The following is a 25,753-nucleotide window of genomic DNA, read 5'->3' as shown; positions in this document are numbered from 1 at the left end:
CTACGTTTTTTATCCCTAGACGCCCAGCGCCGGCCGGAGGACTAACTAATCCTGGCAGAGGAAAATATAGTCCTGGCTCACCTCTAGAGAAGTTTCCCCGATAGGCAGACAGAGGCCCCCACATATATTGGCGGTGATTTTAGATGAAATGACAAACGTAGTATGAAAATAGGTTTAGCAAAATTGAGGTCCGCTTACTAGATAGCAGGAAGACAGAAAGGGCACTTTCATGGTCAGCTGAAAACCCTATCAAAATACCATCCTGAAATTACCCTAAGACTCCAGTATCAACCCATAACATCAGAGTGGCAATTTCAGATCACAAGAGCTTTCCAGACACAGAAACGAAACTACAGCAGTGAACTGGAACAAAATGCAAAAACAAACGAGGACTAAAGTCCAACTTAGCTGGGAGTTGTCTAGCAGCAGGAACATGCACAGAAAGGCTTCTGATTACAATGTTGACCGGCATGGAAGTGACAGAGGAGCAAGGTTAAATAGCGACTCCCACATCCTGATGGAAACAGGTGAACAGAGGGGATGATGCACACCAGTTCAATTCCACCAGTGGCCACCGGGGGAGCCCAAAATCCAATTTCACAACAGTACCCCCCCCTCAAGGAGGGGGCACCGAACCCTCACCAGAACCACCAGGGCGATCAGGATGAGCCCTATGAAAGGCACGGACCAGATCGGAGGCATGAACATCAGAGGCAGTCACCCAAGAATTATCCTCCTGACCGTATCCCTTCCATTTGACCAGATACTGGAGTTTCCGTCTGGAAACACGGGAGTCCAAGATTTTTTCCACAACGTACTCCAACTCGCCCTCAACCAACACCGGAGCAGGAGGCTCAACGGAAGGCACAACCGGTACCTCATACCTGCGCAACAATGACCGATGAAAAACATTATGAATAAAAAAAGATGCAGGGAGGTCCAAACGGAAGGACACAGGGTTAAGAATCTCCAATATCTTGTACGGGCCGATGAACCGAGGCTTAAACTTAGGAGAAGAAACCCTCATAGGGACAAAACGAGAAGACAACCACACCAAGTCCCCAACACAAAGCCGAGGACCAACCCGACACCGGCGGTTGGCAAAAAGCTGAGTCTTCTCCTGGGACAACTTCAAATTGTCCACTACCTGCCCCCAAATCTGATGCAACCTCTCCACCACAGCATCCACTCCAGGACAATCCGAAGACTCCACCTGACCAGAAGAAAATCGAGGATGAAACCCCGAATTACAGAAAAAAGGAGACACCAAGGTGGCAGAGCTGGCCCGATTATTGAGGGCAAACTCCGCTAAAGGCAAAAAAGCAACCCAATCATCCTGATCTGCAGACACAAAACACCTCAAATATGTCTCCAAGGTCTGATTCGTCCGCTCGGTCTGGCCATTAGTCTGAGGATGGAAAGCAGACGAGAAAGACAAATCTATGCCCATCCTAGCACAGAATGCTCGCCAAAATCTAGACACGAATTGGGTTCCTCTGTCAGAAACGATATTCTCCGGAATACCATGCAAACGGACCACATTTTGAAAAAACAGAGGAACCAACTCGGAAGAAGAAGGCAACTTAGGCAGGGGAACCAAATGGACCATCTTAGAGAAACGGTCACACACCACCCAGATGACAGACATCTTCTGAGAAACAGGAAGATCCGAAATAAAATCCATCGAGATGTGCGTCCAGGGCCTCTTCGGGATAGGCAAGGGCAACAACAATCCACTAGCCCGAGAACAACAAGGCTTGGCCCGAGCACAAACGTCACAAGACTGCACAAAGCCTCGCACATCTCGAGACAGGGAAGGCCACCAGAAGGACCTTGCCACCAAATCCCTGGTACCAAAGATTCCAGGATGACCTGTCAACGCAGAAGAATGAACCTCAGAAATGACTTTACTGGTCCAATCATCAGGAACAAACAGTCTACCAGATGGGCAACGATCAGGTCTATCCGCCTGAAACTCCTGCAAGGCCCGCCGCAGGTCTGGAGAAACGGCAGACAATATCACTCCATCCTTAAGGATACCTGTAGGTTCAGAGTTACCAGGGGAGTCAGGCTCAAAACTCCTAGAAAGGGCATCCGCCTTAACATTCTTAGAACCCGGCAGGTAGGACACCACAAAATTAAACCGAGAGAAAAACAACGACCAGCGCGCCTGTCTAGGATTCAGGCGTCTGGCGGACTCAAGATAAATTAGATTTTTGTGGTCAGTCAATACCACCACCTGATGTCTAGCCCCCTCAAGCCAATGACGCCACTCCTCAAAAGCCCACTTCATGGCCAAAAGCTCCCGATTCCCAACATCATAATTCCGCTCGGCGGGCGAAAATTTACGCGAGAAAAAGGCACAAGGTCTCATCACGGAACAATCGGAACTTCTCTGCGACAAAACTGCCCCAGCTCCGATTTCAGAAGCGTCGACCTCAACCTGAAAAGGAAGAGCAACATCAGGCTGACGCAACACAGGGGCGGAAGAAAAGCGGCGCTTAAGCTCCCGAAAGGCCTCCACAGCAGCAGGGGACCAATCAGCAACATCAGCACCCTTCTTAGTCAAATCAGTCAATGGTTTAACAACATCAGAAAAACCAGCAATAAATCGACGATAAAAGTTAGCAAAGCCCAAAAATTTCTGAAGACTCTTAAGAGAAGAGGGTTGCGTCCAATCACAAATAGCCTGAACCTTGACAGGATCCATCTCGATGGAAGAGGGGGAAAAAATATATCCCAAAAAGGAAATCTTTTGAACCCCAAAAACGCACTTAGAACCCTTCACACACAAGGAATTAGACCGCAAAACCTGAAAAACCCTCCTGACCTGCTGGACATGAGAGTCCCAGTCATCCGAAAAAATCAAAATATCATCCAGATACACAATCATAAATTTATCCAAATAATCACGGAAAATGTCATGCATTAAGGACTGAAAGACTGAAGGGGCATTTGAAAGACCAAAAGGCATCACCAAATACTCAAAGTGGCCCTCGGGCGTATTAAATGCGGTCTTCCACTCATCCCCCTGCTTAATTCGCACCAAATTATACGCCCCACGGAGATCTATCTTAGAGAACCACTTGGCCCCCTTTATGCGAGCAAACAAATCAGTCAGCAGTGGCAACGGATATTGATATTTAACCGTGATTTTATTCAAAAGCCGATAATCAATACACAGTCTCAAAGAGCCATCTTTCTTAGCCACAAAGAAAAAACTGGCTCCTAAGGGAGATGACGAAGGACGAATATGTCCCTTTTCCAAGAACTCCTTTATATATTCTCGCATAGCAGCATGTTCAGGCACAGACAGATTAAATAAACGACCCTTAGGGTATTTACTACCCGGAATCAAATCTATGGCACAATCGCACTCCCGGTGCGGAGGTAATGAACCAAGCTTAGGTTCTTCAAAAACGTCACGATATTCAGTCAAGAATTCAGGAATCTCAGAGGGAATAGATGATGAAATGGAAACCACAGGTACATCCCCATGCTTCCCCTTACATCCCCAGCTTAACACAGACATAGCTTTCCAGTCAAGGACTGGGTTATGAGATTGCAGCCATGGCAATCCAAGCACCAACACATCATGTAGGTTATACAGCACAAGAAAGCGAATAATCTCCTGATGATCCGGATTAATCCGCATAGTTACTTGTGTCCAGTATTGTGGTTTATTACTAGCCAATGGGGTGGAGTCAATCCCCTTCAGGGGTATAGGAGTTTCAAGAGGCTCCAAATCATACCCACAGCGTTTGGCAAAGGACCAATCCATAAGACTCAAAGCGGCGCCAGAGTCGACATAGGCATCCGCGGTAATAGATGATAAAGAACAAATCAGGGTCACAGATAGAATAAACTTAGACTGTAAAGTGCCAATTGAAACAGACTTATCAAGCTTCTTAGTACGCTTAGAGCATGCTGATATAACATGAGTTGAATCACCGCAATAGAAGCACAACCCATTTTTTCGTCTTAAATTCTGCCGTTCACTTCTGGACAGAATTCTATCACATTGCATATTCTCTGGCGTCTTCTCAGTAGACACCGCCAAATGGTGCACAGGTTTGCGCTCCCGCAGACGCCTATCGATCTGGATAGCCATTGTCATGGACTCATTCAGACCCGCAGGCACAGGGAACCCCACCATAACATCCTTAATGGCATCAGAGAGACCCTCTCTGAAATTCGCCGCCAGGGCGCACTCATTCCACTGAGTAAGCACAGCCCATTTACGGAATTTCTGGCAGTATATTTCAGCTTCGTCTTGCCCCTGAGATAGGGACATCAAGGCCTTTTCCGCCTGAAGCTCTAACTGAGGTTCCTCATAAAGCAACCCCAAGGCCAGAAAAAACGCATCCACATTGAGCAACGCAGGATCCCCTGGAGCCAATGCAAAAGCCCAATCCTGAGGGTCGCCCCGGAGCAAGGAAATCACAATCCTGACCTGCTGAGCAGGATCTCCAGCAGAGCGAGATTTCAGGGACAAAAACAACTTGCAATTATTTTTGAAATTTTGAAAGCAAGATCTATTCCCCGAGAAAAATTCAGGCAAAGGAATTCTAGGTTCAGATATAGGAACATGAACAACAAAATCTTGTAAATTTTGAACTTTCGTGGTGAGATTATTCAAACCTGCAGCTAAACTCTGAATATCCATATTAAACAGGTGAACACAGAGCCATTCCAGGATTAGAAGGAGAGAGAGAGAGAGAAAGGCTGCAATATAGGCAGACTTGCAAGAGATTCAATTACAAGCACACTCAGAACTGAAGGGAAGGGGGAAAAAAAAAAAATCTTCAGCAGACTTCACTTTTCTCTTCTTTCTCTGTCAATTAATTTAACCCTTTTTTTTGGGCCGGTCAAACTGTTGCGGTTCTCAATGGCAAGAGAACATAGCCCAGCAAACATAAGTACTAGCTCTTGGAAGGATGGAAACTAAACTGACCATGAACTAAACCTGCCGCACAACTAACAGTAGCCGGGTAGCGTTGCCTACGTTTTTTATCCCTAGACGCCCAGCGCCGGCCGGAGGATTAACTAATCCTGGCAGAGGAAAATATAGTCCTGGCTCACCTCTAGAGAAGTTTCCCCGATAGGCAGACAGAGGCCCCCACATATATTGGCGGTGATTTTAGATGAAATGACAAACGTAGTATGAAAATAGGTTTAGCAAAATTGAGGTCCGCTTACTAGATAGCAGGAAGACAGAAAGGGCACTTTCATGGTCAGCTGAAAACCCTATCAAAATACCATCCTGAAATTACCCTAAGACTCCAGTATCAACCCATAACATCAGAGTGGCAATTTCAGATCACAAGAGCTTTCCAGACACAGAAACGAAACTACAGCAGTGAACTGGAACAAAATGCAAAAACAAACGAGGACTAAAGTCCAACTTAGCTGGGAGTTGTCTAGCAGCAGGAACATGCACAGAAAGGCTTCTGATTACAATGTTGACCGGCATGGAAGTGACAGAAGAGCAAGGTTAAATAGCGACTCCCACATCCTGATGGAAACAGGTGAACAGAGGGGATGATGCACACCAGTTCAATTCCACCAGTGGCCACCGGGGGAGCCCAAAATCCAATTTCACAACACAGTGGTACATAAAGTTGGCCATATGTGACAAGGTCCCTGCAGCCAACACTCCTCCTCAATTTTTCTGCCTTCATCTTGTTTACTTTTTTGAAGATAGGGACAATATTTGCCCTTCTCCAATCTTCTGAGACTTCTGTTCTCAAGCATTTTTCAAAGATTCTGGCTAGTGGTTCTCCAATTTCCTTTGCTACCCTCTTACTCTAGAATGTAATTCATTTCTACAAGGAGATTTAAATTTAAATTAGCTAAGTGTTTCCTTACAATCTCTCTGTTTATAAAAAGTGTGGATTCTTTTAACCTTCGATAGCACCGTGAAGATCGATTGATGTTGCAATTGCTTTCTTAGAGAACACAGATGTAAAAGAGGAATTCAAAAGTTCAGCCTTCTCAACATTAGTTTTGACCACTTTATCCTGTAAGAATCCTATAGCATCTTTGACTTCTCCTTTGCTTTTGACATATGCCCCAAATCCTTTTTTATTGCTCTTGGTCTCCCTTGCAAGCCACACTTCATTACTGGCTTTAGCTTTTCTAACCCTTGCCCTGCATTCACCACATACAGAAAGGTATGAGAAGTATGAGTTCTTCTTAGTTGCATATTATTCATCCTGTGATGAAACAGGAACATTTTGTTTGTTTCTACTTTTATTTGATCGTTCAGTTTTTTTGTTGACCCAACTTGAATGTACATTTAACATTTTTTAGTAAAACAGATAAAATGTAGTAAAGGAAAACAGTGAACTATTTGTGATTGTGTCTTTTTCTGGCTTTGGTGCAGCATGAAGAATACAGAATGCTCCACCTTGTACAGTCTCCAGCCTAAACAATGGACAGAAATGCCACATGGCTTTGTGGCAAAAGTTGGAGAGAGAGTAGTCTGAATTGAGTTGGGAAACATTTGCACTTTCCTCTCAGTCATTGAGCTGAAGCTGGCAAGCCGTGAGTCAATTCCAAACTTGACAACTTTGCATCTGTAGCAGCACAGTAATTCATGTGCAAGTTACTTCTTTTGCTTCTAAGTTACAAGCTGACCAGTGTTGATGGGAACACACTTGCTTTGTTCAAGCAATGCTTTGTGAAAGCAGCACATGGCTCTTATCTCAGACCTTCCCCAAGGCTAGCTGAGGAGTAACTATGGTACTCTGTAAGGAGCCTCAGCACCGAGCTTCTCTCCACAAAGCTGCCTTGGTTTTCTTATGGCTATTTAAAACTCATTCTGCTAGGATCCATTTAACTTATGGCAACAACTTTTAACAAGAAACAAGATACCGCACAAGATGGTGAGATCTTGTTATTGAATTAGAACAGTCAAAACAGTGTGCAAAATTAAAAACTGATTTGGTCAAAGCTGCAAAAAGTATTCTTCTCCTTGGTTCTGGGTTGCACATGCATGCAAATTAGATTGCATGACAACCAATGCATTTTTTTTTACCTGATTTTGCTTTTGGATGTCAGAGAGCTAAAATGCTTGGATCCTCTTTACTGCAACCAATCAATCCCTAATGCTCAGATGCTCGCTTTTAATAACGAGTATAATGGGAGTCAATGAGAAATCTGAGCATTATTCCGGCAGACCCTACAAGAAGATTTGAGTGGCAGCGAAAATGTTTAAATTGATGTGAAAACTGCTGAATAGAAGGAGAACAGCATGGGGAAGACCTCTGAAAGCATCTCTGATTCCCAGATCGCTGTTGAGAACAATGGTGTCACACTTTTACTTCACTTTAATGACTGACAATAAAACATTCAAAATTGAAGAGAAATGAAAGTTTACAGGAGAAAAAATGTTATGAAACATTCTTTCCTGTATAATGACTTGTATTTAAGGCAACATTTAACAAGGTGTAAAAATTATTTAAGTAAATCAAAATTGAAATTTTTATTAAAAATAGTGAACATTTCAGTGTAATTTATGAAGGAAGCAAGAACTGCCCAAAAATAGATGTCAGAGGGACTCCAATACACCCTGAATTAGACATAAAGGATGGCCTCATACACATTCTGTTCAAATGGTCATGTAGTGGCACTCCTAAACTCATAGAGGCTATGCACTAAGTGCAAATCCTGCCCAAAATTACAAGTAGGGTCATCCATTCATCCTCCAAGGCAACAACTGGAGGGCCTCATTCAAATAACAAGAAAGTGTAGTTGTGGTACTCCTACACTCATAAAGGCTCTGCACACAGTGCAAAGCCAGACAAAAATTACATGTAGGGTCATCCATAAATCTTTGAAGGCACCAACTGTAGTGCCTCATTTAAATACTGTCAACAAAATATAACTGTGGTACTCATACACTCATAAAAGCTCTGCACTCAGTGCAAAGCCTGTCAAAGATTACTAGCAGGGTCATCCATAGACCCTTGAAAGAAACAACTAGAGGGCCTCATTCAAACATTCAAGATTAAAAAACACTTTATAGACTGCTATCCTCTGGTGGTTGTTTCAGTTTTCTGATGGGAATTTTTTCAACATATTTTCCACAATGGCCTTCTGGTATATCATCATTTTAGTAGACTTCTCAGCCTCAGGAAGGAGAGATGCAAAGTTCTCATTATAACGTGGGTGTAGCGGAGTGAACAGCCAGTGCTCTTTTTTGGCCAAGATGAATAAAATGCGAGGGCCACAGGAAAGGCAGTGGTGTTATGGTTCTCAATGGCAAGAGAACATAGCCCAGCAAACATAAGTACTAGCTCTTGGAAGGATGGAAACTAAACTGACCATGAACTAAACCTGCCGCACAACTAACAGTAGCCGGGTAGCGTTGCCTACGTTTTTTATCCCTAGACGCCCAGCGCCGGCCGGAGGACTAACTAATCCTGGCAGAGGAAAATATAGTCCTGGCTCACCTCTAGAGAAGTTTCCCCGATAGGCAGACAGAGGCCCCCACATATATTGGCGGTGATTTTAGATGAAATGACAAACGTAGTATGAAAATAGGTTTAGCAAAATTGAGGTCCGCTTACTAGATAGCAGGAAGACAGAAAGGGCACTTTCATGGTCAGCTGAAAACCCTATCAAAATACCATCCTGAAATTACCCTAAGACTCCAGTATCAACCCATAACATCAGAGTGGCAATTTCAGATCACAAGAGCTTTCCAGACACAGAAACGAAACTACAGCAGTGAACTGGAACAAAATGCAAAAACAAACGAGGACTAAAGTCCAACTTAGCTGGGAGTTGTCTAGCAGCAGGAACATGCACAGAAAGGCTTCTGATTACAATGTTGACCGGCATGGAAGTGACAGAGGAGCAAGGTTAAATAGCGACTCCCACATCCTGATGGAAACAGGTGAACAGAGGGGATGATGCACACCAGTTCAATTCCACCAGTGGCCACCGGGGGAGCCCAAAATCCAATTTCACAACAGTACCCCCCCCCTCAAGGAGGGGGCACCGAACCCTCACCAGAACCACCAGGGCGATCAGGATGAGCCCTATGAAAGGCACGGACCAGATCGGAGGCATGAACATCAGAGGCAGTCACCCAAGAATTATCCTCCTGACCGTATCCCTTCCATTTGACCAGATACTGGAGTTTCCGTCTGGAAACACGGGAGTCCAAGATTTTTTCCACAACGTACTCCAACTCGCCCTCAACCAACACCGGAGCAGGAGGCTCAACGGAAGGCACAACCGGTACCTCATACCTGCGCAACAATGACCGATGAAAAACATTATGAATAAAAAAAGATGCAGGGAGGTCCAAACGGAAGGACACAGGGTTAAGAATCTCCAATATCTTGTACGGGCCGATGAACCGAGGCTTAAACTTAGGAGAAGAAACCCTCATAGGGACAAAACGAGAAGACAACCACACCAAGTCCCCAACACAAAGCCGAGGACCAACCCGACGCCGGCGGTTGGCAAAAAGCTGAGTCTTCTCCTGGGACAACTTCAAATTGTCCACTACCTGCCCCCAAATCTGATGCAACCTCTCCACCACAGCATCCACTCCAGGACAATCCGAAGACTCCACCTGACCAGAAGAAAATCGAGGATGAAACCCCGAATTACAGAAAAAAGGAGACACCAAGGTGGCAGAGCTGGCCCGATTATTGAGGGCAAACTCCGCTAAAGGCAAAAAAGCAACCCAATCATCCTGATCTGCAGACACAAAACACCTCAAATATGTCTCCAAGGTCTGATTCGTCCGCTCGGTCTGGCCATTAGTCTGAGGATGGAAAGCAGACGAGAAAGACAAATCTATGCCCATCCTAGCACAGAATGCTCGCCAAAATCTAGACACGAATTGGGTTCCTCTGTCAGAAACGATATTCTCCGGAATACCATGCAAACGGACCACATTTTGAAAAAACAGAGGAACCAACTCGGAAGAAGAAGGCAACTTAGGCAGGGGAACCAAATGGACCATCTTAGAGAAACGGTCACACACCACCCAGATGACAGACATCTTCTGAGAAACAGGAAGATCCGAAATAAAATCCATCGAGATGTGCGTCCAGGGCCTCTTCGGGATAGGCAAGGGCAACAACAATCCACTAGCCCGAGAACAACAAGGCTTGGCCCGAGCACAAACGTCACAAGACTGCACAAAGCCTCGCACATCTCGAGACAGGGAAGGCCACCAGAAGGACCTTGCCACCAAATCCCTGGTACCAAAGATTCCAGGATGACCTGTCAACGCAGAAGAATGAACCTCAGAAATGACTTTACTGGTCCAATCATCAGGAACAAACAGTCTACCAGATGGGCAACGATCAGGTCTATCCGCCTGAAACTCCTGCAAGGCCCGCCGCAGGTCTGGAGAAACGGCAGACAATATCACTCCATCCTTAAGGATACCTGTAGGTTCAGAGTTACCAGGGGAGTCAGGCTCAAAACTCCTAGAAAGGGCATCCGCCTTAACATTCTTAGAACCCGGCAGGTAGGACACCACAAAATTAAACCGAGAGAAAAACAACGACCAGCGCGCCTGTCTAGGATTCAGGCGTCTGGCGGACTCAAGATAAATTAGATTTTTGTGGTCAGTCAATACCACCACCTGATGTCTAGCCCCCTCAAGCCAATGACGCCACTCCTCAAAAGCCCACTTCATGGCCAAAAGCTCCCGATTCCCAACATCATAATTCCGCTCGGCGGGCGAAAATTTACGCGAGAAAAAGGCACAAGGTCTCATCACGGAACAATCGGAACTTCTCTGCGACAAAACTGCCCCAGCTCCGATTTCAGAAGCGTCGACCTCAACCTGAAAAGGAAGAGCAACATCAGGCTGACGCAACACAGGGGCGGAAGAAAAGCGGCGCTTAAGCTCCCGAAAGGCCTCCACAGCAGCAGGGGACCAATCAGCAACATCAGCACCCTTCTTAGTCAAATCAGTCAATGGTTTAACAACATCAGAAAAACCAGCAATAAATCGACGATAAAAGTTAGCAAAGCCCAAAAATTTCTGAAGACTCTTAAGAGAAGAGGGTTGCGTCCAATCACAAATAGCCTGAACCTTGACAGGATCCATCTCGATGGAAGAGGGGGAAAAAATATATCCCAAAAAGGAAATCTTTTGAACCCCAAAAACGCACTTAGAACCCTTCACACACAAGGAATTAGACCGCAAAACCTGAAAAACCCTCCTGACCTGCTGGACATGAGAGTCCCAGTCATCCGAAAAAATCAAAATATCATCCAGATACACAATCATAAATTTATCCAAATAATCACGGAAAATGTCATGCATTAAGGACTGAAAGACTGAAGGGGCATTTGAAAGACCAAAAGGCATCACCAAATACTCAAAGTGGCCCTCGGGCGTATTAAATGCGGTCTTCCACTCATCCCCCTGCTTAATTCGCACCAAATTATACGCCCCACGGAGATCTATCTTAGAGAACCACTTGGCCCCCTTTATGCGAGCAAACAAATCAGTCAGCAGTGGCAACGGATATTGATATTTAACCGTGATTTTATTCAAAAGCCGATAATCAATACACGGTCTCAAAGAGCCATCTTTCTTAGCCACAAAGAAAAAACTGGCTCCTAAGGGAGATGACGAAGGACGAATATGTCCCTTTTCCAAGAACTCCTTTATATATTCTCGCATAGCAGCATGTTCAGGCACAGACAGATTAAATAAACGACCCTTAGGGTATTTACTACCCGGAATCAAATCTATGGCACAATCGCACTCCCGGTGCGGAGGTAATGAACCAAGCTTAGGTTCTTCAAAAACGTCACGATATTCAGTCAAGAATTCAGGAATCTCAGAGGGAATAGATGATGAAATGGAAACCACAGGTACATCCCCATGCTTCCCCTTACATCCCCAGCTTAACACAGACATAGCTTTCCAGTCAAGGACTGGGTTATGAGATTGCAGCCATGGCAATCCAAGCACCAACACATCATGTAGGTTATACAGCACAAGAAAGCGAATAATCTCCTGATGATCCGGATTAATCCGCATAGTTACTTGTGTCCAGTATTGTGGTTTATTACTAGCCAATGGGGTGGAGTCAATCCCCTTCAGGGGTATAGGAGTTTCAAGAGGCTCCAAATCATACCCACAGCGTTTGGCAAAGGACCAATCCATAAGACTCAAAGCGGCGCCAGAGTCGACATAGGCATCCGCGGTAATAGATGATAAAGAACAAATCAGGGTCACAGATAGAATAAACTTAGACTGTAAAGTGCCAATTGAAACAGACTTATCAAGCTTCTTAGTACGCTTAGAGCATGCTGATATAACATGAGTTGAATCACCGCAATAGAAGCACAACCCATTTTTTCGTCTTAAATTCTGCCGTTCACTTCTGGACAGAATTCTATCACATTGCATATTCTCTGGCGTCTTCTCAGTAGACACCGCCAAATGGTGCACAGGTTTGCGCTCCCGCAGACGCCTATCGATCTGGATAGCCATTGTCATGGACTCATTCAGACCCGCAGGCACAGGGAACCCCACCATAACATCCTTAATGGCATCAGAGAGACCCTCTCTGAAATTCGCCGCCAGGGCGCACTCATTCCACTGAGTAAGCACAGCCCATTTACGGAATTTCTGGCAGTATATTTCAGCTTCGTCTTGCCCCTGAGATAGGGACATCAAGGCCTTTTCCGCCTGAAGCTCTAACTGAGGTTCCTCATAAAGCAACCCCAAGGCCAGAAAAAACGCATCCACATTGAGCAACGCAGGATCCCCTGGAGCCAATGCAAAAGCCCAATCCTGAGGGTCGCCCCGGAGCAAGGAAATCACAATCCTGACCTGCTGAGCAGGATCTCCAGCAGAGCGAGATTTCAGGGACAAAAACAACTTGCAATTATTTTTGAAATTTTGAAAGCAAGATCTATTCCCCGAGAAAAATTCAGGCAAAGGAATTCTAGGTTCAGATATAGGAACATGAACAACAAAATCTTGTAAATTTTGAACTTTCGTGGTGAGATTATTCAAACCTGCAGCTAAACTCTGAATATCCATATTAAACAGGTGAACACAGAGCCATTCCAGGATTAGAAGGAGAGAGAGAGAGAGAAAGGCTGCAATATAGGCAGACTTGCAAGAGATTCAATTACAAGCACACTCAGAACTGAAGGGAAGGGGGAAAAAAAAAAAATCTTCAGCAGACTTCACTTTTCTCTCCTTTCTCTGTCAATTAATTTAACCCTTTTTTTTGGGCCGGTCAAACTGTTGCGGTTCTCAATGGCAAGAGAACATAGCCCAGCAAACATAAGTACTAGCTCTTGGAAGGATGGAAACTAAACTGACCATGAACTAAACCTGCCGCACAACTAACAGTAGCCGGGTAGCGTTGCCTACGTTTTTTATCCCTAGACGCCCAGCGCCGGCCGGAGGACTAACTAATCCTGGCAGAGGAAAATATAGTCCTGGCTCACCTCTAGAGAAGTTTCCCCGATAGGCAGACAGAGGCCCCCACATATATTGGCGGTGATTTTAGATGAAATGACAAACGTAGTATGAAAATAGGTTTAGCAAAATTGAGGTCCGCTTACTAGATAGCAGGAAGACAGAAAGGGCACTTTCATGGTCAGCTGAAAACCCTATCAAAATACCATCCTGAAATTACCCTAAGACTCCAGTATCAACCCATAACATCAGAGTGGCAATTTCAGATCACAAGAGCTTTCCAGACACAGAAACGAAACTACAGCAGTGAACTGGAACAAAATGCAAAAACAAACGAGGACTAAAGTCCAACTTAGCTGGGAGTTGTCTAGCAGCAGGAACATGCACAGAAAGGCTTCTGATTACAATGTTGACCGGCATGGAAGTGACAGAAGAGCAAGGTTAAATAGCGACTCCCACATCCTGATGGAAACAGGTGAACAGAGGGGATGATGCACACCAGTTCAATTCCACCAGTGGCCACCGGGGGAGCCCAAAATCCAATTTCACAACACAGTGGTACATAAAGTTGGCCATATGTGACAAGGTCCCTGCAGCCAACACTCCTCCTCAATTTTTCTGCCTTCATCTTGTTTACTTTTTTGAAGATAGGGACAATATTTGCCCTTCTCCAATCTTCTGAGACTTCTGTTCTCAAGCATTTTTCAAAGATTCTGGCTAGTGGTTCTCCAATTTCCTTTGCTACCCTCTTACTCTAGAATGTAATTCATTTCTACAAGGAGATTTAAATTTAAATTAGCTAAGTGTTTCCTTACAATCTCTCTGTTTATAAAAAGTGTGGATTCTTTTAACCTTCGATAGCACCGTGAAGATCGATTGATGTTGCAATTGCTTTCTTAGAGAACACAGATGTAAAAGAGGAATTCAAAAGTTCAGCCTTCTCAACATTAGTTTTGACCACTTTATCCTGTAAGAATCCTATAGCATCTTTGACTTCTCCTTTGCTTTTGACATATGCCCCAAATCCTTTTTTATTGCTCTTGGTCTCCCTTGCAAGCCACACTTCATGACTGGCTTTAGCTTTTCTAACCCTTGCCCTGCATTCACCACATACAGAAAGGTATGAGAAGTATGAGTTCTTCTTAGTTGCATATTATTTATCCTGTGATGAAACAGGAACATTTTGTTTGTTTCTACTTTTATTTGATCGTTCAGTTTTTTTGTTGACCCAACTTGAATGTACATTTAACATTTTTTAGTAAAACAGATAAAATGTAGTAAAGGAAAACAGTGAACTATTTGTGATTGTGTCTTTTTCTGGCTTTGGTGCAGCATGAAGAATACAGAATGCTCCACCTTGTACAGTCTCCAGCCTAAACAATGGACAGAAATGCCACATGGCTTTGTGGCAAAAGTTGGAGAGAGAGTAGTCTGAATTGAGTTGGGAAACATTTGCACTTTCCTCTCAGTCATTGAGCTGAAGCTGGCAAGCCGTGAGTCAATTCCAAACTTGACAACTTTGCATCTGTAGCAGCACAGTAATTCATGTGCAAGTTACTTCTTTTGCTTCTAAGTCACAAGCTGACCAGTGTTGATGGGAACACACTTGCTTTGTTCAAGCAATGCTTTGTGAAAGCAGCACATGGCTCTTATCTCAGACCTTCCCCAAGGCTAGCTGAGGAGTAACTATGGTACTCTGTAAGGAGCCTCAGCACCGAGCTTCTCTCCACAAGGCTGCCTTGGTTTTCTTATGGCTATTTAAAACTCATTCTGGTAGGATCCATTTAACTTATGGCAACAACTTTTATCAAGAAACAAGATACCGCACAAGATGGTGAGATCTTGTGATTGAATTGGAACAGTCAAAACAGTGTGCAAAATTAAAAACTGATTTGGTCAAAGCTGCAAAAAGTATTCTTCTCCTTGGTTCTGGGTTGCACATGCATGCAAATTAGATTGCATGACAACCAATGCATTTTTTTTTACCTGATTTTGCTTTTGGATGTCAGAGAGCTAAAATGCTTGGATCCTCTTTACTGCAACCAATCAATCCCTAATGCTCAGATGCTCGCTTTTAATAACGAGTATAATGGGAGTCAATGAGAAATCTGAGCATTATTCCGGCAGACCCTACAAGGAGATTTGAGTGGCAGTGAAAATGTTTAAGTTGATGTGAAAACTGCTGAATAGAAGGAGAACAGCATGGGGAAGACCTCTGAAAGCATCTCTGATTCCCAGATCGCTGCTGAGAACAATGGTGTCACACTTTTACTTCACTTTAATGACTGACAATAAAACATTCAAAATTGAAGAGAAATGAAAGTTTACAGGAGAAAAAATGTTATGAAACATTCTTTCCTGTATAATGACTTGTATTTAAGGCAACATTTAACAAGGTGTAAAAATTATTTACGTAAATCAAAATTGAAATTTTTATTAAAAATAGTGAACATTTCAGTGTAATTTATGAAGGAAGCAAGAACTGCCCAAAAATAGATGTCAGAGGGACTCCAATACACCCTGAATTAGACATAAAGGATGGCCTCATACACATTCTGTTCAAATGGTCATGTAGTGGCACTCCTAAACTCATAGAGGCTATGCACTAAGTGCAAATCCTGCCCAAAATTACAAGTAGGGTCATCCATTCATCCTCCAAGGCAACAACTGGAGGGCCTCATTCAAATAACAAGAAAGTGTAGTTGTGGTACTCCTACACTCATAAAGGCTCTGCACACAGTGCAAAGCCAGACAAAAATTACAAGTAGGGTCATCCATTCATCCTCCAAGGCAACAACTGGAGGGCCTCATTCAAATAACAAGAAAGTGTAGTTGTGGTACTCCTACACTCATAAAGGCTCTGCACACAGTGCAAAGCCAGACAAAAATTACATGTAGGGTCATCCATAAATCTTTGAAGGCACCAACTGTAGTGCCTCATTTAAATACTGTCAACAAAATATAACTGTGGTACTCATACACTCATAAAAGCTCTGCACTCAGTGCAAAGCCTGTCAAAGATTACTAGCAGGGTCATCCATAGACCCTTGAAAGAAACAACTAGAGGGCCTCATTCAAACATTCAAGATTAAAAAACACTTTATAGGCTGCTATCCTCTGGTGGGTATTTCAGTTTTCTGATGGGAATTTTTTCAACATATTTTCCACAATGGCCTTCTGGTATATCATCATTTTAGTAGACTTCTCAGCCTCAGGAAGGAGAGATGCAAAGTTCTCATTATAACGTGGGTGTAGCGGAGTGAACAGCCAGTGCTCTTTTTTGGCCAAGATGAATAAAATGCGAGGGCCACAGGAAAGGCAGTGGTACATAAAGTTGGCCATATGTGACAAGGTCCCTGCAGCCAACACTCCTCCTCAATTTCCTGCCTTCATCTTGTTTACTTTTTTGAAGATAGGGACAATATTTGCCCTTCTCCAATCTTCTGAGACTTCTGTTCTCAAGCATTTTTCAAAGATTCTGGCTAGTGGTTCTCCAATTTCCTCTGCTACCCTCTTACTCTATAATTTAATTCATTTCTACAAGGAGATTTAAATTTAAATTAGCTAAGTGTTTCCTCACAATCTCTCTGTTTATAAAAAGTGTGGATTCTTTTAACCTTCGATAGCACCGTGAAGATCGATTGATGTTGCAATTGCTTTCTTAGAGAACACAGATGCAAAATAGGAATTCAAAAGTTCAGCCTTCTCAACATTAGTTTTGACCACTTTATCCTGTAAGAATCCTATAGTATCTTTGACTTCTCCTTTGCTTTTGACATATGCCCCAAATCCTTTTTTATTGCTCTTGGTCTCCCTTGCAAGCCACACTTCATTACTGGCTTTAGCTTTTCTAACCCTTGCCCTGCATTCACCACATACAGAAAGGTATGAGAAGTATGAGTTCTTCTTAGTTGCATATTATTCATCCTGTGATGAAACAGGAACATTTTGTTTGTTTCTACTTTTATTTGATCGTTCAGTTTTTTTGTTGACCCAACTTGAATGTACATTTAACATTTTTTAGTAAAACAGATAAAATGTAGTAAAGGAAAACAGTGAACTATTTGTGATTGTGTCTTTTTCTGGCTTTGGTGCAGCATGAAGAATACAGAATGCTCCACCTTGTACAGTCTCCAGCCTAAACAATGGACAGAAATGCCACATGGCTTTGTGGCAAAAGTTGGAGAGAGAGTAGTCTGAATTGAGTTGGGAAACATTTGCACTTTCCTCTCAGTCATTGAGCTGAAGCTGGCAAGCCGTGAGTCAATTCCAAACTTGACAACTTTGCATCTGTAGCAGCACAGTAATTCATGTGCAAGTTACTTCTTTTGCTTCTAAGTTACAAGCTGACCAGTGTTGATGGGAACACACTTGCTTTGTTCAAGCAATGCTTTGTGAAAGCAGCACATGGCTCTTATCTCAGACCTTCCCCAAGGCTAGCTGAGGAGTAACTATGGTACTCTGTAAGGAGCCTCAGCACCGAGCTTCTCTCCACAAAGCTGCCTTGGTTTTCTTATGGCTATTTAAAACTCATTCTGGTAGGATCCATTTAACTTATGGCAACAACTTTTAACAAGAAACAAGATACCGCACAAGATGGTGAGATCTTGTTATTGAATTAGAACAGTCAAAACAGTGTGCAAAATTAAAAACTGATTTGGTCAAAGCTGCAAAAAGTATTCTTCTCCTTGGTTCTGGGTTGCACATGCATGCAAATTAGATTGCATGACAACCAATGCATTTTTTTTTACCTGATTTTGCTTTTGGATGTCAGAGAGCTAAAATGCTTGGATCCTCTTTACTGTAACCAATCAATCCCTAATGCTCAGATGCTCGCTTTTAATAACGAGTATAATGGGAGTCAATGAGAAATCTGAGCATTATTCCGGCAGACCCTACAAGAAGATTTGAGTGGCAGCGAAAATGTTTAAATTGATGTGAAAACTGCTGAATAGAAGGAGAACAGCATGGGGAAGACCTCTGAAAGCATCTCTGATTCCCAGATCGCTGTTGAGAACAATGGTGTCACACTTTTACTTCACTTTAATGACTGACAATAAAACATTCAAAATTGAAGAGAAATGAAAGTTTACAGGAGAAAAAATGTTATGAAACATTCTTTCCTGTATAATGACTTGTATTTAAGGCAACATTTAACAAGGTGTAAAAATTATTTAAGTAAATCAAAATTGAAATTTTTATTAAAAATAGTGAACATTTCAGTGTAATTTATGAAGGAAGCAAGAACTGCCCAAAAATAGATGTCAGAGGGACTCCAATACACCCTGAATTAGACATAAAGGATGGCCTCATACACATTCTGTTCAAATGGTCATGTAGTGGCACTCCTAAACTCATAGAGGCTATGCACTAAGTGCAAATCCTGCCCAAAATTACAAGTAGGGTCATCCATCCTCCAAGGCAACAACTGGAGGGCCTCATTCAAATAACAAGAAAGTGTAGTTGTGGTACTCCTACACTCATAAAGGCTCTGCACACAGTGCAAAGCCAGACAAAAATTACATGTAGGGTCATCCATAAATCTTTGAAGGCACCAACTGTAGTGCCTCATTTAAATACTGTCAACAAAATATAACTGTGGTACTCATACACTCATAAAAGCTCTGCACTCAGTGCAAAGCCTGTCAAAGATTACTAGCAGGGTCATCCATAGACCCTTGAAAGAAACAACTAGAGGGCCTCATTCAAACATTCAAGATTAAAAAACACTTTATAGACTGCTATCCTCTGGTGGTTGTTTCAGTTTTCTGATGGGAATTTTTTCAACATATTTTCCACAATGGCCTTCTGGTATATCATCATTTTAGTAGACTTCTCAGCCTCAGGAAGGAGAGATGCAAAGTTCTCATTATAACGTGGGTGTAGCGGAGTGAACAGCCAGTGCTCTTTTTTGGCCAAGATGAATAAAATGCGAGGGCCACAGGAAAGGCAGTGGTGTTATGGTTCTCAATGGCAAGAGAACATAGCCCAGCAAACATAAGTACTAGCTCTTGGAAGGATGGAAACTAAACTGACCATGAACTAAACCTGCCGCACAACTAACAGTAGCCGGGTAGCGTTGCCTACGTTTTTTATCCCTAGACGCCCAGCGCCGGCCGGAGGACTAACTAATCCTGGCAGAGGAAAATATAGTCCTGGCTCACCTCTAGAGAAGTTTCCCCGATAGGCAGACAGAGGCCCCCACATATATTGGCGGTGATTTTAGATGAAATGACAAACGTAGTATGAAAATAGGTTTAGCAAAATTGAGGTCCGCTTACTAGATAGCAGGAAGACAGAAAGGGCACTTTCATGGTCAGCTGAAAACCCTATCAAAATACCATCCTGAAATTACCCTAAGACTCCAGTATCAACCCATAACATCAGAGTGGCAATTTCAGATCACAAGAGCTTTCCAGACACAGAAACGAAACTACAGCAGTGAACTGGAACAAAATGCAAAAACAAACGAGGACTAAAGTCCAACTTAGCTGGGAGTTGTCTAGCAGCAGGAACATGCACAGAAAGGCTTCTGATTACAATGTTGACCGGCATGGAAGTGACAGAGGAGCAAGGTTAAATAGCGACTCCCACATCCTGATGGAAACAGGTGAACAGAGGGGATGATGCACACCAGTTCAATTCCACCAGTGGCCACCGGGGGAGCCCAAAATCCAATTTCACAACAGTACCCCCCCCTCAAGGAGGGGGCACCGAACCCTCACCAGAACCACCAGGGCGATCAGGATGAGCCCTATGAAAGGCACGGACCAGATCGGAGGCATGAACATCAGAGGCAGTCACCCAAGAATTATCCTCCTGACCGTATCCCTTCCATTTGACCAGATACTGGAGTTTCCGTCTGGAAACACGGGAGTCCAAGATTTTTTCCACAACGTACTCCAACTCGCCCTCAACCAACACCGGAGCAGGAGGCTCAACGGAAGGCACAACCGGTACCTCATACCTGCGCAACAATGACCGATGAAAAACATTATGAATAAAAAAAGATGCAGGGAGGTCCAAACGGAAGGACACAGGGTTAAGAATCTCCAATATCTTGTACGGGCCGATGAACCGAGGCTTAAACTTAGGAGAAGAAACCCTCATAGGGACAAAACGAGAAGACAACCACACCAAGTCCCCAACACAAAGCCGAGGACCAACCCGACGCCGGCGGTTGGCAAAAAGCTGAGTCTTCTCCTGGGACAACTTCAAATTGTCCACTACCTGCCCCCAAATCTGATGCAACCTCTCCACCACAGCATCCACTCCAGGACAATCCGAAGACTCCACCTGACCAGAAGAAAATCGAGGATGAAACCCCGAATTACAGAAAAAAGGAGACACCAAGGTGGCAGAGCTGGCCCGATTATTGAGGGCAAACTCCGCTAAAGGCAAAAAAGCAACCCAATCATCCTGATCTGCAGACACAAAACACCTCAAATATGTCTCCAAGGTCTGATTCGTCCGCTCGGTCTGGCCATTAGTCTGAGGATGGAAAGCAGACGAGAAAGACAAATCTATGCCCATCCTAGCACAGAATGCTCGCCAAAATCTAGACACGAATTGGGTTCCTCTGTCAGAAACGATATTCTCCGGAATACCATGCAAACGGACCACATTTTGAAAAAACAGAGGAACCAACTCGGAAGAAGAAGGCAACTTAGGCAGGGGAACCAAATGGACCATCTTAGAGAAACGGTCACACACCACCCAGATGACAGACATCTTCTGAGAAACAGGAAGATCCGAAATAAAATCCATCGAGATGTGCGTCCAGGGCCTCTTCGGGATAGGCAAGGGCAACAACAATCCACTAGCCCGAGAACAACAAGGCTTGGCCCGAGCACAAACGTCACAAGACTGCACAAAGCCTCGCACATCTCGAGACAGGGAAGGCCACCAGAAGGACCTTGCCACCAAATCCCTGGTACCAAAGATTCCAGGATGACCTGTCAACGCAGAAGAATGAACCTCAGAAATGACTTTACTGGTCCAATCATCAGGAACAAACAGTCTACCAGATGGGCAACGATCAGGTCTATCCGCCTGAAACTCCTGCAAGGCCCGCCGCAGGTCTGGAGAAACGGCAGACAATATCACTCCATCCTTAAGGATACCTGTAGGTTCAGAGTTACCAGGGGAGTCAGGCTCAAAACTCCTAGAAAGGGCATCCGCCTTAACATTCTTAGAACCCGGCAGGTAGGACACCACAAAATTAAACCGAGAGAAAAACAACGACCAGCGCGCCTGTCTAGGATTCAGGCGTCTGGCGGACTCAAGATAAATTAGATTTTTGTGGTCAGTCAATACCACCACCTGATGTCTAGCCCCCTCAAGCCAATGACGCCACTCCTCAAAAGCCCACTTCATGGCCAAAAGCTCCCGATTCCCAACATCATAATTCCGCTCGGCGGGCGAAAATTTACGCGAGAAAAAGGCACAAGGTCTCATCACGGAACAATCGGAACTTCTCTGCGACAAAACTGCCCCAGCTCCGATTTCAGAAGCGTCGACCTCAACCTGAAAAGGAAGAGCAACATCAGGCTGACGCAACACAGGGGCGGAAGAAAAGCGGCGCTTAAGCTCCCGAAAGGCCTCCACAGCAGCAGGGGACCAATCAGCAACATCAGCACCCTTCTTAGTCAAATCAGTCAATGGTTTAACAACATCAGAAAAACCAGCAATAAATCGACGATAAAAGTTAGCAAAGCCCAAAAATTTCTGAAGACTCTTAAGAGAAGAGGGTTGCGTCCAATCACAAATAGCCTGAACCTTGACAGGATCCATCTCGATGGAAGAGGGGGAAAAAATATATCCCAAAAAGGAAATCTTTTGAACCCCAAAAACGCACTTAGAACCCTTCACACACAAGGAATTAGACCGCAAAACCTGAAAAACCCTCCTGACCTGCTGGACATGAGAGTCCCAGTCATCCGAAAAAATCAAAATATCATCCAGATACACAATCATAAATTTATCCAAATAATCACGGAAAATGTCATGCATTAAGGACTGAAAGACTGAAGGGGCATTTGAAAGACCAAAAGGCATCACCAAATACTCAAAGTGGCCCTCGGGCGTATTAAATGCGGTCTTCCACTCATCCCCCTGCTTAATTCGCACCAAATTATACGCCCCACGGAGATCTATCTTAGAGAACCACTTGGCCCCCTTTATGCGAGCAAACAAATCAGTCAGCAGTGGCAACGGATATTGATATTTAACCGTGATTTTATTCAAAAGCCGATAATCAATACACGGTCTCAAAGAGCCATCTTTCTTAGCCACAAAGAAAAAACTGGCTCCTAAGGGAGATGACGAAGGACGAATATGTCCCTTTTCCAAGAACTCCTTTATATATTCTCGCATAGCAGCATGTTCAGGCACAGACAGATTAAATAAACGACCCTTAGGGTATTTACTACCCGGAATCAAATCTATGGCACAATCGCACTCCCGGTGCGGAGGTAATGAACCAAGCTTAGGTTCTTCAAAAACGTCACGATATTCAGTCAAGAATTCAGGAATCTCAGAGGGAATAGATGATGAAATGGAAACCACAGGTACATCCCCATGCTTCCCCTTACATCCCCAGCTTAACACAGACATAGCTTTCCAGTCAAGGACTGGGTTATGAGATTGCAGCCATGGCAATCCAAGCACCAACACATCATGTAGGTTATACAGCACAAGAAAGCGAATAATCTCCTGATGATCCGGATTAATCCGCATAGTTACTTGTGTCCAGTATTGTGGTTTATTACTAGCCAATGGGGTGGAGTCAATCCCCTTCAGGGGTATAGGAGTTTCAAGAGGCTCCAAATCATACCCACAGCGTTTGGCAAAGGACCAATCCATAAGACTCAAAGCGGCGCCAGAGTCGACATAGGCATCCGCGGTAATAGATGATAAAGAACAAATCAGGGTCACAGATAGAATAAACTTAGACTGTAAAGTGCCAATTGAAACAGACTTATCAAGCTTCTTAGTACGCTTAGAGCATGCTGATATAACATGAGTTGAATCACCGCAATAGAAGCACAACCCATTTTTTCGTCTTAAATTCTGCCGTTCACTTCTGGACAGAATTCTATCACATTGCATATTCTCTGGCGTCTTCTCAGTAGACACCGCCAAATGGTGCACAGGTTTGCGCTCCCGCAGACGCCTATCGATCTGGATAGCCATTGTCATGGACTCATTCAGACCCGCAGGCACAGGGAACCCCACCATAACATCCTTAATGGCATCAGAGAGACCCTCTCTGAAATTCGCCGCCAGGGCGCACTCATTCCACTGAGTAAGCACAGCCCATTTACGGAATTTCTGGCAGTATATTTCAGCTTCGTCTTGCCCCTGAGATAGGGACATCAAGGCCTTTTCCGCCTGAAGCTCTAACTGAGGTTCCTCATAAAGCAACCCCAAGGCCAGAAAAAACGCATCCACATTGAGCAACGCAGGATCCCCTGGAGCCAATGCAAAAGCCCAATCCTGAGGGTCGCCCCGGAGCAAGGAAATCACAATCCTGACCTGCTGAGCAGGATCTCCAGCAGAGCGAGATTTCAGGGACAAAAACAACTTGCAATTATTTTTGAAATTTTGAAAGCAAGATCTATTCCCCGAGAAAAATTCAGGCAAAGGAATTCTAGGTTCAGATATAGGAACATGAACAACAAAATCTTGTAAATTTTGAACTTTCGTGGTGAGATTATTCAAACCTGCAGCTAAACTCTGAATATCCATATTAAACAGGTGAACACAGAGCCATTCCAGGATTAGAAGGAGAGAGAGAGAGAGAAAGGCTGCAATATAGGCAGACTTGCAAGAGATTCAATTACAAGCACACTCAGAACTGAAGGGAAGGGGGAAAAAAAAAAAATCTTCAGCAGACTTCACTTTTCTCTCCTTTCTCTGTCAATTAATTTAACCCTTTTTTTTGGGCCGGTCAAACTGTTGCGGTTCTCAATGGCAAGAGAACATAGCCCAGCAAACATAAGTACTAGCTCTTGGAAGGATGGAAACTAAACTGACCATGAACTAAACCTGCCGCACAACTAACAGTAGCCGGGTAGCGTTGCCTACGTTTTTTATCCCTAGACGCCCAGCGCCGGCCGGAGGACTAACTAATCCTGGCAGAGGAAAATATAGTCCTGGCTCACCTCTAGAGAAGTTTCCCCGATAGGCAGACAGAGGCCCCCACATATATTGGCGGTGATTTTAGATGAAATGACAAACGTAGTATGAAAATAGGTTTAGCAAAATTGAGGTCCGCTTACTAGATAGCAGGAAGACAGAAAGGGCACTTTCATGGTCAGCTGAAAACCCTATCAAAATACCATCCTGAAATTACCCTAAGACTCCAGTATCAACCCATAACATCAGAGTGGCAATTTCAGATCACAAGAGCTTTCCAGACACAGAAACGAAACTACAGCAGTGAACTGGAACAAAATGCAAAAACAAACGAGGACTAAAGTCCAACTTAGCTGGGAGTTGTCTAGCAGCAGGAACATGCACAGAAAGGCTTCTGATTACAATGTTGACCGGCATGGAAGTGACAGAAGAGCAAGGTTAAATAGCGACTCCCACATCCTGATGGAAACAGGTGAACAGAGGGGATGATGCACACCAGTTCAATTCCACCAGTGGCCACCGGGGGAGCCCAAAATCCAATTTCACAACACAGTGGTACATAAAGTTGGCCATATGTGACAAGGTCCCTGCAGCCAACACTCCTCCTCAATTTTTCTGCCTTCATCTTGTTTACTTTTTTGAAGATAGGGACAATATTTGCCCTTCTCCAATCTTCTGAGACTTCTGTTCTCAAGCATTTTTCAAAGATTCTGGCTAGTGGTTCTCCAATTTCCTTTGCTACCCTCTTACTCTAGAATGTAATTCATTTCTACAAGGAGATTTAAATTTAAATTAGCTAAGTGTTTCCTTACAATCTCTCTGTTTATAAAAAGTGTGGATTCTTTTAACCTTCGATAGCACCGTGAAGATCGATTGATGTTGCAATTGCTTTCTTAGAGAACACAGATGTAAAAGAGGAATTCAAAAGTTCAGCCTTCTCAACATTAGTTTTGACCACTTTATCCTGTAAGAATCCTATAGCATCTTTGACTTCTCCTTTGCTTTTGACATATGCCCCAAATCCTTTTTTATTGCTCTTGGTCTCCCTTGCAAGCCACACTTCATGACTGGCTTTAGCTTTTCTAACCCTTGCCCTGCATTCACCACATACAGAAAGGTATGAGAAGTATGAGTTCTTCTTAGTTGCATATTATTTATCCTGTGATGAAACAGGAACATTTTGTT

This window comes from Ranitomeya variabilis, chromosome 1 (assembly GCF_051348905.1).
Source record: "Ranitomeya variabilis isolate aRanVar5 chromosome 1, aRanVar5.hap1, whole genome shotgun sequence".
In the NCBI taxonomy this organism is placed as follows: domain Eukaryota; kingdom Metazoa; phylum Chordata; class Amphibia; order Anura; family Dendrobatidae; genus Ranitomeya; species Ranitomeya variabilis.
Note: the sequence above shows the minus strand (reverse complement) of the source record.